This window comes from Cetorhinus maximus, chromosome 17, assembly GCF_964194155.1.
Source record: "Cetorhinus maximus chromosome 17, sCetMax3.hap1.1, whole genome shotgun sequence".
In the NCBI taxonomy this organism is placed as follows: Eukaryota; Metazoa; Chordata; class Chondrichthyes; order Lamniformes; family Cetorhinidae; genus Cetorhinus; species Cetorhinus maximus.
In genome coordinates, this window is record NC_135895.1 from 21,200,134 (window position 1) to 21,212,502 (window position 12,369).

The 12,369-nt window shown below is 44.0% G+C and overlaps 1 protein-coding gene across 2 annotated transcripts in view; it reads left to right on the forward strand.

Moving 5' to 3' along the window:
- Positions 1-12,369, forward strand: part of tlcd4a (TLC domain containing 4a) — a 50,256-nt gene that overhangs the window by 679 nt on the left and 37,208 nt on the right. The window contains exons 1-2 of one of the 2 annotated variants that reach the window (XM_078560831.1): positions 3,145-3,223; positions 3,806-3,950. The gene's annotated coding sequence lies outside the window, so the exon portion shown is untranslated. Of the gene's footprint in view, positions 1-3,144; positions 3,224-3,805; positions 3,951-12,369 lie in introns of those variants that run through there. The other variant, XM_078560830.1, reaches the window with a different exon arrangement.

A 12,369-nucleotide genomic window follows, 5' to 3' on the forward strand; every position in this document is an offset into this window, starting at 1 on the left:
CCCCATCTGCCGCTTCCCCCCGCCCCATCTGCCGCTTCCCCCCGCCCCATCTGCCGCTTCCCCCGCCCCATCTGCCGCTTCCCCCCGCCCCATCTGCCGCTTCCCCCCGCCCCATCTGCCGCTTCCCCCGCCCCATCTGCCGCTTCCCCCGCCCCATCTGCCGCTTCCCCCCGCCCCATCTGCCGCTTCCCCCCGCCCCATCTGCCGCTTCCCCCCGCCCCATCTGCCGCTTCCCCCCGCCCCATCTGCCGCTTCCCCCCGCCCCATCTGCCGCTTCCCCCCGCCTTCCCCCCATCTGCCGCTTCCCCCCGCCCCATCTGCCGCTTCCCCCCGCCCCATCTGCCGCTTCCCCCCGCCCCATCTGCCGCTTCCCCCCGCCCCATCTGCCGCTTCCCCCCGCCCCATCTGCCGCTTCCCCCCGCCCCATCTGCCGCTTCCCCCCGCCCCATCTGCCGCTTCCCCCCGCCCCATCTGCCGCTTCCCCCCGCCCCATCTGCCGCTTCCCCCGCCCCATCTGCCGCTTCCCCCCGCCCCATCTGCCGCTTCCCCCCGCCCCATCTGCCGCTTCCCCCCGCCCCATCTGCCGCTTCCCCCCGCCCCATCTGCCGCTTCCCCCCGCCCCATCTGCCGCTTCCCCCCGCCCCATCTGCCGCTTCCCCCCGCCCCATCTGCCGCTTCCCCCCGCCCCATCTGCCGCTTCCCCCGCCCCATCTGCCGCTTCCCCCCGCCCCATCTGCCGCTTCCCCACCCCCCCCAACTGCCGCTTCCCCACCCCCCCCATCTGCCGCTTCCCCACCCCCCCCATCTGCCGCTTCCCCACCCCCCCCATCTGCCGCTTCCCCACCCCCCCCATCTGCTTCCCCACCTCCCCCATCTGCTTCCCCTCCCCCCCCTCCATCTGCTTCTCCCCCCCCCCTTTGCTTTTCTCTCTCACCCCCTTGCTTTTCTCCCCCCCACCCTTCACCCCCCTCACAAGCCGTAGTGGGGCAGGTAAATCTGGAAATCAGCATGAAGCAAAATTAAACCTAGATTGTAGACCAAAACTACTGTAGACGGAGTGAAGCATTGTAGAAGGGCAGGAGTTGTACTGTTTGAGTTATGAGTTTGTTATGAGTTGAAAGCAAAATACTGTGGATGCTGGAGATCTGAAATAAAAACAAAAAATGCTGGAAAAACTCAGCAGGTCTGGCAGCATCTGTGGAGAGAGAAACAGTTAATATTTAAATTCCGTATGACTTCTTCAGAGCTAAACAGAAGTATAAATGTGATGGATTTTATACTGTTTAAAAGGGGATGGAGCATGATAGAAGGTTCGGGATAAGTGGGAGCTAAAGAGAGATTGACAAAAATATCATGGACATAAGACAAAGGGAGTGTTAACAGTAGCGGTAAAGACTAAAGGTGCTGATAGTGGCATAAAGGTAACAGCAGAATGTGCTAATAGCAGAACATATAGCAGAATTTGGTCTACTGTGTTCGCTGTTCCCAATGCAGTCTCCTCTACATTGGGGAGACTAAATGCAGACTGGGTGACCGCTTTACAGAACATCTTCGTTAAGTCCGCAAACATGACCCAAACCTTTCTGTGTTTGCCATTTCAACACGCCATCCTGCTCTCATGCCCACATGCCCGTCCTTGGCCTGCTGCAATATTCCAGTGAAATTCAACACAAACTTGGAGGAACAGCACCTCATCTTCTGATTAGGCACTTTACAGCCTTCTGGACTTAACATTGAGTTCAACAACTTCAGACCATGAACTCTCTCCTCTATCTTTACCCCTTTTTTAAATCCAGTTATTTTTTTATTTCAATTTTAATCTTTAATTAATTTATTTTTCAAATCCTTTCTCCCTAACACCCCCACCCCCCACAGGGCCATCTATCACTGGTTTCTATGTGTTGCTTTCACAGATCGCTGACCCTTGTTCTGCTATTAACACATGCTGCTGTTACCTTTTTGCCACTATCAGCATCTTCTTTAGTCTTTACCACTACCATTAACTCTCCCTTTGTCTTGTGCCCATAACATCTTTGTCAATCTCTCCTTAGCTCCCACCTATCCCTGACCTTCTATCTTGTTCCACTTACTCCACCCCCTCTTAAACAGTATAAAATCCATCATATTTCAACTTCTGTTTAGCTGTGAAGAAGAGTCATACGGAGTTGAAATGTTAACTCTGTTTCTCTCTCTCCACAGATGCTGTCAGACTTGCTGACTGTTATGAGTTGACTTAAACACACTGAAAAATGCAGGAATTCATTATGAATATCATGTGCAAAGTATGGAAGTTGGAGTATATTTAGTTTAGTTGTATTTAGAATGTTTTTTAATCCTTTAATTGGTTTATCTGCTCTGGCTTGTCTGAGAGGCACCAATCTGTTTTGGTGTCATTGTGAAAATTATGGGCACCAGTTCTTCTTACTTTACAATTCTATTGCCTTTGGAATTTTTTAAAAATATGGTCATGGGATGTGAGCATCACTGGCAAGGCCAACATTGCCAATCCCTCATTGTCTTCGATAAGCTGCCTTCTTGAATTGCTGCAGTCATTAAGTGTAGGTAGACCTGCTGTGCTGTTCGGTAGGAAAAGTGGAGACGAGCTTGTGCCTTGGCCTCCCAATTTGCTTGTGGTGTTGTGTAGTGAATCATTTTAGTGTGTGCTGCAACAACCTATGTATGAGGTTATTCATAATGAATACTATCATCAGTTACATGTTTAAGTATAGCTCCTGCAGGCTACGCACTGCTGAGTGCTGAAATGGTGGACTATCATGTTGGAATACAACTTTGTGGCTGTGATTCCTTTTGTGGCAATTTTCAGCTACTTTGTTCACAGAGGCGTGAAGCTGCAACAAAACTGGCACATGGATAAAAAAATCAGTGCCCTGTTCACACACCTTTTTTCAGTTGGTAATTTTTGCGAAAGCAAAGAAACTGCTGTTAAAATTACTTTGTGGGTTATCTTGTATGGCGCAATGCATTATCGCCACAGCTGTACGATTAGAAATTACCCTGTAACTGTTAGCCAGGCTGCTTCATGGTACAGCATCAACTGCAAACTAGGGAAAAATATGAAAAGGGAGTGGCAACTTATAGGTGGCTGCTGCAGTAAAGATTTTCAGTTCCGCTTAACGTTTTTGACAGGAAACCAATGCAATCCAGTTAGATGATCTTCTCAGTCAGCTAAGAATTGAATTGAGGCGTTTTAACTCAATTTCAGGTAGGTGTTAAGTCCAGTGTTCAAAACTTCTAAAAGAAAAATATGGGGTTATTACCATGCTGGAAGAGGAGATCCGCTTTTTGGAGTTTGAGTTGAAACATATTTCTGGGATGGGATAAAGGAAAGCTTTATTCTTAATAGATTTTACAGTTTTCTGTTGTCATGTTGCACTCCACATTTCTGGTAGGCTGAGGATTGCTGTTGCACTCTTTTAAAGAAGAGGCATGTCTCGAGGTTGTTGAAAATCTAGGTGACCTATAATTGATATGCCTTTAACTAGAAGGATATTGAGTAGCAACAGAAGTTTACTGGTGTTTCTCGAGCTGCATTTGAATTTTCCTATCAAACTTGCAGAGATCTGAAGAATTAAATATTTTCCAGCTGATTACCATTAATTGTACGAGCACTGCTCTGAGTCTCTTTTTTTAGATATTTATAAATTGGTCCACAAGATAATCTGACATTTTAATACCCTGTCAGCAGGCACTGGGGTGGTGGTAGTATGTAAGTTGGTAGTTTAGCGCAAATTTATTACGTGTGTCTCTTCTCACTAGGTCTACCCTGCTTATTTTTCTCGTTTAGCCTGACTTGCACACAGAAAGTTGGTTAGACATAGAGGAACCAGAACTACTGAGATACTGGTGGCTTTCGAAGTCTCGGTTATATTATCTCACTGAATCTCCAGGACGACGGTGTAACCGTTTAATTCCTACTAATCAATACTCAGGTAACATGTTAACATATTTATCATTACATAATGCTTTTACTTTTTAGCATGACAAACCTGATGCGTAGATTAAAAATGTTAAAATTTCTCTGTTTCCTGTCCTTTCTTAGCCTCACCCATCTCAACCCCTTAAAAATATTGCTGTTTGCATACTTGGATTGGTAGTCCTGTTCAAACCAATATCAACAAATATTTGTTGATCACTATCAATAGTGATAAGCCTTTTGGGAGATTTGCTTTGGACTTTTGAGGCCTGCTTAATCTATCTAAATAGGGCACCATTTCACTCCTCCATTTACTTCTGCCATAGTTTTTTTTAAGTTACTGTAATAAAGAGGGAAAACTGGAGAATTTAATAAATATTTCTTGTACATTGTGATTCGTGTAGGTGACGCCCAAAAGCCAGTTTAGGATTCAAAATGGAATCTTTTAAAAAAAAAATTTAACTCCATTAATTTAAACTTTGTGCATCAGATGTTTGGAAGTCCCAGATTTTAAGAAATAGATGCGTTGCATGAAGTTGTACCTTGTGCTGTAGTATACTGAAGCTCTTGGATTTTTTTAACCAGACTGTTATCCTGATCATTACTCATAATGTTGAAGAGCTTGAAATCTTGAGTTACAATGCCTGTAACGTCACTCCCCGGTTAGGAAGCAGAGCTTGGTGTGTGTGCATGCAAACACAAGCTCTGAACATAAATGTGCACTGGCCTGTGAGCCAATGTTCAATGATGCGTTACAAAAAATGTCTTATGTTAGATCAGAGTTGATAGGACAGTTAAATTGTCTAGCATCTGCAAAAACCTAAAAAAAAAATGACTTCTAAGATGTGTCTGGGAACATTAAGCGTGCTTCACACCAGAGGTGGTTACACAACAGCTTGTGGAAAGGAAGAGAGTTGAAAACCATCTCAAATACATGGTTTTTGCATCATAAAATTGCAGTTGATGCAAAGACTATAGTGTGAGTTGCATTGTAAGTTTTTTTTGTTAATAGGATGGAGGCAGAGCAATGCACCGTGGGCAGTATTCACAGAAATGTTCATTTACTGTTAAGTTATTGTGAGGTCATTTTTTAATTTTTTATTCATTCATGGGATGTGGGCTTCGCTGGCTGGGCCAGCATTTATTGCCCAACCCTTGTTGCCCTTGAGAAGGTGGTGGTGAGCTGCCTTCTTGAACCGCTGCAGTCCATGTGGTGTAGGTAGACCCACAGTGCTGTTAGGGAGGGAGTACGAGGATTTTGACCCAGCGACAGTGAGGGAACGGCGGTATATTTTCAAGACAGCAGCTGTGGTGAAGAATCCAAATAGCTTAGTTTCCTCGGTCAAAGTAAGGGATATCAGTTTTTTTTTAAAAAATTGTTATATAATGTGCTAAATTTAAGTAAATTGATAAGAAAACCCAATCACAGTTTGCTTTACAAATGAAATGCGGTCCTCAATTGCTTGACATAATGAAGGAATACCTAGTCAGTTTGGAGGGTGGTTATGTTGTGATGTGAATGTCCTTTTGGGTGATTGTCTTTGTTAGATAAATATCCTTGACCAGCATTATGCTGTAATTCATGTCTGAATTATTTCTACTAATTTTAAAAAATTTATTTATGGGATGTGGGCATCGCTGGCTAGGCCAGCATTTGTTGCCCATCTCTATTTGCCCTTGAGAAGGAGGTGGTGAGCTGTCTTCTTGAACTGCTGCAGTCCATGTGGTGTAGGTAAACGTACAGTGCTATTAGGAAGGGAGTTCCAGGATTTTGACCCAGCAACTGTGAAAGAACAGCGATATAGTTCCAAGTCAGGATGGTGAGTGGCTTGGAGGGGAACTTGAAGATGGTGGTGTTCCCATGTGTCTGCTGCCCTTGTCCTTCTAGATGGTAGTGGTCATGGGTTTTGGAGGTGCTGTCTAAGGAGCCTCGGTGAGTTCCTGCAGTGCACCTTGTGGATGGTACACACTGCTGCCACTGTGCGTTGGTGGTGGAGGGAGTGAATGTTTGTGGATGGGGTGCCATTCAAGCGGGCTGCTTTGTCTTGGATGGTGTTAAGCTTCTTGAGTGTTGTTGGAGCTGCACTCATCCAGGCAAGTGGAGAGTCCTGATTTGTGTGTTGTGGATGTTGGACAGGCTTTAGGGAGTCAGGAGGTGAATTACTCACTGCTGGATTCCTAGTCTCTGACCTGCTGTTGTAGCCACAGTAGTTTATATGGCTAATCCAGTTCAGTTTCTGGTCAATGGTAACCCCCCCCCAGGATGTTGATAGTGGGGGATTCAGCGATGGTAATGCCATTGAATGTAAAGAGGCGATGGTTAGGTTCTCTCCTGTGGTCATAGCTGGCACTTTTGTGGCGCGAATGTTACTTTCTAATTGTTGAGGTCTTGCTGCATTTGGACATGGACTGCTTCAGTATCTGAGGAGTTGGTGCTGAACATTGCGCAATCCTCAGCGAGCATCACCACTTCTAACCTTATGATGGAAGGAAGGTCACTGATGAAGCAGTTGAAGATGGTTGGGTGGTCCATGGGGAGGTGGTGGCGTAGTGGTATTGTCACTCGACTGATAATCCAGCGACCCAGCGTAATGCTCTGGGGTCCCGGGTTTGATTCTCACCACAGCAGATGGTGAAATTTGAATTCAATAAAAATCTGGAATTAAAAGCCTAATGATAACTATGAAACCATTGTCAACTGTTGTAAAAACTCATCTGGTTCACTGATGTCCTTTAGGGAAGGAAACCTGCCATCCTTACCTGGCTTGGCCTATATGTGACTCCAGACCGACAGCAATGTGGTTGACTCTGAACTGCCCTCTGAAATAGCTGAGCAAGCCACTCAGTTGTATCAAGTGCCCCAATTTTAACCAAAGCAAGTTATTTATGGTCAACATTAATTGATTGTGTGTCCCATTCAGATTTAAATAAGAATTCGTAACTAACACTGCCCAATGATGTAAATTGTTTCTTTCAATAAAACTTTCTAGTTTTAGTTGGAACTCCATGGTCTGGCTGTGTAATACTTTTCCTTGTGGAAGAGATCAGAAACATACAATGGATAGCTTATATGACTTCCAATGCATATCCCAGTATTATAGTGTATATTTTAAACATGGAAGCATATTCCTGCTATTCAGTGAATGTTGTAAATTGTGGCTCAAGGGAATTCAAACATCTGTGCAAACTAGTCTGCTGTGGGCACAAATAAAGAGCTTGCATTTATATAGTGCCTTTCACAACCACAGAACGTCCCAAAACGTCCAATAATGTACTTTTGAAGTGTAGTCCCTGTTTTAAAAGAAATTGAGGCTCTGAATTGTGAAAACGCAAATTGGAGGAAAATATGTTTGCGACTGGAATTCAAGTATATTAAGTGTATTTCCATTGTGCACTCTGACAGAAGTGTCACCAAGGGCTGAATAAAATATTTAATCTTTCATGTTTCTATGGAATGCAAAAGTCTCATTAAGATGAATTATAGCAATTTATGAATCGAAGCAAAAAGACTAATGAATAGGAGATAAGGAGAATTGATACTTACATTACAAAAAAAACAAGGGAATTCCGCAAAATATCATTGATATAAGTAAATTCTAAACAAAGTTTTCAAGTAATGTTGCCAATATGTTCTAAAAAGAATTAATAAACCCGAGAACCAACATTCAAGTCACTGACTTCTAACCCCCATCCACGGAATCCAGCTTCAGGGAGTTGGGTCTCTGAGTCCAGCTAATCTCCAAAGCTGCTTAACTCCTATAACAAAATGCATTAGCCTGGATTTTGCATTCAGCATCACGGTGAAGCAAACAGTACTCACTGTTACCATAAAATAAATTGACAGCAGCTTCCAGAGTATGCACAGGTGGAGTTAGATGTAGAAGTTGAGGCCCAAGTAGTCTACCCCTTACAAGCTGTGCTAGTACAACCTCACCAATAAACTCTGCATTGCACTAAGGACGTGAAGCTGCAGTACAGTGATCATTGTATTGTACGTTTTAGGATGATGATAGAAAAGGATGATAGGCAATCCAGAGTAAGAATAATTAACTGGACAAGAGCCAACTTTGGGGCAAGAACGAAGCTGGGCCAGTTAGACTGGAACACAAGATTAGCAGGAAAGACTGTAGTTGAACAATGGGCTACCTTCAAAAAAGAATTAGTTTGGGCACAGTCAAGGTATGTTCCATCGAAAGGGAAAGGTAGAGCAAACAAATCCAGAGCTCACTGGGTGAAAAAGGAGATTGAAATTAAGATGAGGAAGAAAAAGTGCGCTTATGACAGGTGTCAGGTAGAAAATACAACTGAGAACCAAGAGGAATACAGAAGGTTCAGGGGGGAGGTGAAAAAGCATATTAGAGAAGCAAAGAGGGATTATGGGAAAAGACTGGCAGCCAGCATAAGGGGGAGTCCCAAAGTTTTCACTGAGGACAGTGCGCTGCAATATCAAGCCCCACTGCTCTCTGAGCCGCAAGAAATGTGAAGAAGTTTGATCAACCCACCTAATTGTTTAATTTAGGTTAACAGAATACGAGCACCAGGTTTGTAAACTTAGACTCATAGACGTTTACAGCACAGAAGGAGGCCATTCAGCCCATTGTGGCCACGCTGGTCAACAAAGATCTGACGAGACTAATCCCATTTTCTAGCGCTTGGCCCATAGCCCTGGAGGCTATGGCAATGCAAGTGAACATCTAAATATTTCTTAAATGTTATGAGAGTTTCTGACTCAACCATCCTTTTAGGCAGTGAGTTCCAGGCTCCCATCACCCTCTGGGTGAAAAACATTCTCCTCAACTCCCCTCTTAGCCTTCTACCTCTTACCTTAAACCTATGCGCCCTGGTTATTGACCCCTTTACTAATGAAAAAAGTGCCTTCCTATCCACCCTATCTATGCCCCTCATAATCTTACATACCTCCATCAGGTCCCTTCTCAACCTTTGCCGCTCCAAGGAAAACAATCCCAGCCTATCCAATCATTCCTCTGAGCTCAGACCCTCCAGCCCAGGCAGCATCCTGGTAAATCTCCTCTGCACCCTCTCCAGTGCAATCACATCCTTCCTATAAATGTGGTGACCAGAACTGCATGCAGTACTCCAGTTGTGGCCTAACCAGCATTTTATACAGTTCCAGCATAGCCTCCCTGCTCTTGTATTCTATGCCTCGGCTAATTAAGGCAAGTATCCCATATGCCTTCTTAACCACTTTATCTACTTGCCCTGCTACCTTCAGGGATCAGTGGATTTGCACACCAAGGTCCCTCTGATCTTCAGTACTTTCCAGGGTCCTACCGTTCATAGTGTAATCCCTTGCCTTGTTGGCCCTCCCCAAGTGTATTACCTCACACTTTTCCGGGTTGAATTCCATTTGCCACTGCTCTGCCCACCCGACCAGACCATTGATATCCTCCTGCAGTTTACGGCTATCCTCCTCACTATTTATCACCCTACCAATTTTTGTGTCATCCGTGAACTTCTTGATCATCCCCCTACATTTAATTCCAAATCATTTATGTACACCACAAACTTAAAGGGCCGCAGCCCTGTGGAACCCCACTGGAGACAGACGTCCAGTCACAGAAACATCCCTCTCCTATCACTCCCTGCTTCCTGCCCTTTTTGGATCCAAAGTGCCACTTTGCTTTGGATCCCATGGGCTCTTACTTTCTTGACTATTCTGCCATGAGGGACCTTATCAAAAGCCTTGCTAAAGTCCATGTAGACCGCATCAAATGCATTAACCTCAACATTCCTGGTTACCTCCTCAAACACGATCTTCCCTCAACAAATCCATGCTGACTATCCCTGATTAATCCGTGTCTCTCCAAGTGCAGATATATTCTGTCTCTCAGAACTCTTTTTAGTAACTTCCCCACCACCAAGGTTAGACTGACTGGCCTGTTATTTCCAGGTCTATCCCTTCCTTTTTTAATAATGAGACAATGTTAGTAGTCCTCCAGTCCTCTGGCATCTCACCTGTAGCTAGAGAAGATTTGAAAATTACTGCCAGGGCCCCTGATATCTCTTCCCTTTCCTCCCTCAACAGCCTGGGATACATCTCATTCGGGCCTGCGGATTCATCCACTTTTAAGGCTGCTAAACCCACTAGTACTTCCTCCCTCTCTGTGTTAATTTACTCTACTAATCCACAGTCCTCCACCCTGATATCTATACCTGTGTCATCCTTTTCCATTGTGAAGACCGACGCAAAATATTCATTGAGCACTGTACCCACGTCTATGGTCCCTAACTGTCCCCACTCTTTCTCTAGTTATTCTCTTGCTCTTTATATACTTAAATAACTGTTTATTGAACAAATTGTCTTTAACCAGTGGCAAAAGAAAGAAAAATGAACTGCTAACTTCTAATTCTATAACCTAAACTCTACCCCTTCTTAAATCCCTATATGCACACATACATGACACACAAGACACACAAAAACATGAATTTTAAGGGTGGGATAAAACAGTTCAATCGCAGCAGTTACGGACTACAGGACTCGATGGGTTGATTTTGATCGATGTCTTCCAAATTCCTTTCAATTCTTGTTGATGACACAAGGTGGTCTTGCAGCACTTTCAGCATTTAGTTCACTGGTTGAACACTTGCCTTTCAATGTCCCTAACAGTGATTTTCCCCTTTGCCTCTTGATAGGGGTTTTCAGAGAGAGCAGGTTATAGAGAGAGAATTTTTTTATTATATTATTATATTTTATTTTATATTATTTTTAAATGCATTTCCATCCATTGTTTTATCTTTGCCTTTTAGCCTATTTCGATCCCTTCCCCCCACCCCACCCCCACTAGGGCTATCCGTACCTTTATTATCACATTCCTTAGATAATATCACCAGCTTCAACACCTCTTTGTCCTTTTGTCTATGACATCTTTTGGCTACCTCCACCTATCACTGGCCCTCTATCCAGCTCTACCTGTCCCATCCTCCCCTTAAACCAGTTTATATTTCACCTCTTTTCTATTTTTCCTTAGTTCTGTTGAAGAGTCATACAGACTCGAAACGTTAACTGTGTTCCTCTCCGCAGATGCTGCCAGACCCGCTGAGTTTTTCCAGGTATTTTTATTTTTGTTTTGGATTTCCAGCATCCGCAGTTTTTTGCTTTTACCTTCCTTAACATAGGCTTATTCACACAACGCAGAGAACACAGGCACAGACTCCCCTTTTCCTTCCCCCACACAGGTGGAAAACGGTTCTTAGGTTAGGGCAATGTTCTTAAGTATATATCTCTCCAATTAGTAACAGCTGCTCTCGCTTCTAGCTAGAGCATGCACTTCATTGTGACAGGATTGCAACATTAACAGAACCAAGTGAAATTATGGTTGGAGAATCAGTTCCACACACCAGTATTGGGATTACAGGTGTGCTGGGAGTTTTCGAGAGCTAGAATGGAGAGATTTCCTCTCGTCCGTCAGTGCAGTCAAGTTGTGAAAAATGTTCACGCATCAGCTGCTATTGCTGCTTTTACACCAAGCGGAGAAGCCTCGGAGCCACAAAGTGCTTTCTCCCGGGTTGTTGGCAGCAATGCCCGAGAAAGGAATTTCATTTCTGGGAGGGCTGGCAACTCTGGCTTGTGAATGTAAACTGGGTTTCTGCTATGCTTCCGGTAAAGCTGCAGCAGCAGAATGTGTGCAACTCTGAGGAGATTTCCAGCGCTTGCTTCCCCGAATCCCTGCTGATTTTTTTTTTTGTCCTCTCAATAGCTGGTGCTTTTCCTTTGTGTTTGTGCTTGCTCACTAAATGATTTTTCCCACAAGCCCTTTTGGATTTGCTGGTCTGAGGGTTTCTGACATGTATTGTAACCCTTTTGTTACAGAGTTAGGTAAACCACTTTCCAATCCTTTGGCATGTCTTCCAAAGTAAATTAACTTGCCAAGATATTTAAAATTTAACTTGTTTCGTTCTCTCTTTTTTTTAGAGTGAGTATGTATGTTGTCTGAACTGGGTACTTTAACTGTGTCTGTTGTCATTCGTATGGTATGATGTTTGCAGTTTAGGAAGTTCAATATTCAATTTGAGTAACTTTTTTTTTCCTGTCTGCTTTAATACAGATGGATGTGATGTGCCTATTTTATAACTGCTTTTTTTTGTTCCCTAATTCCAGATGCCTACGTTATTTTACTTGAACTAATACATTGTCCCTAGATGTGCAGTTATTTTACAGGCTTTTCATTGCACCTCTCTTCGTTGCCATATGGTTATTTGTATTTTTTAAAAAGCTGTGCCCTTATCCCTAATATTCCTGACGTCTTTATTCTATTCATGGGATGTGGGCATTGCTGGCTAGGCCAGCATTTATTGCCCATCACTAATTGCTCTTGAGCAATTAGCAGGTGGTGGTGAGCTGCCTTCTTGAACTGCTGCAATCTATGTGGTGCAGGTAAACCCACAGTGCTGTTAGGGAGAGTGTTCCTAGGATT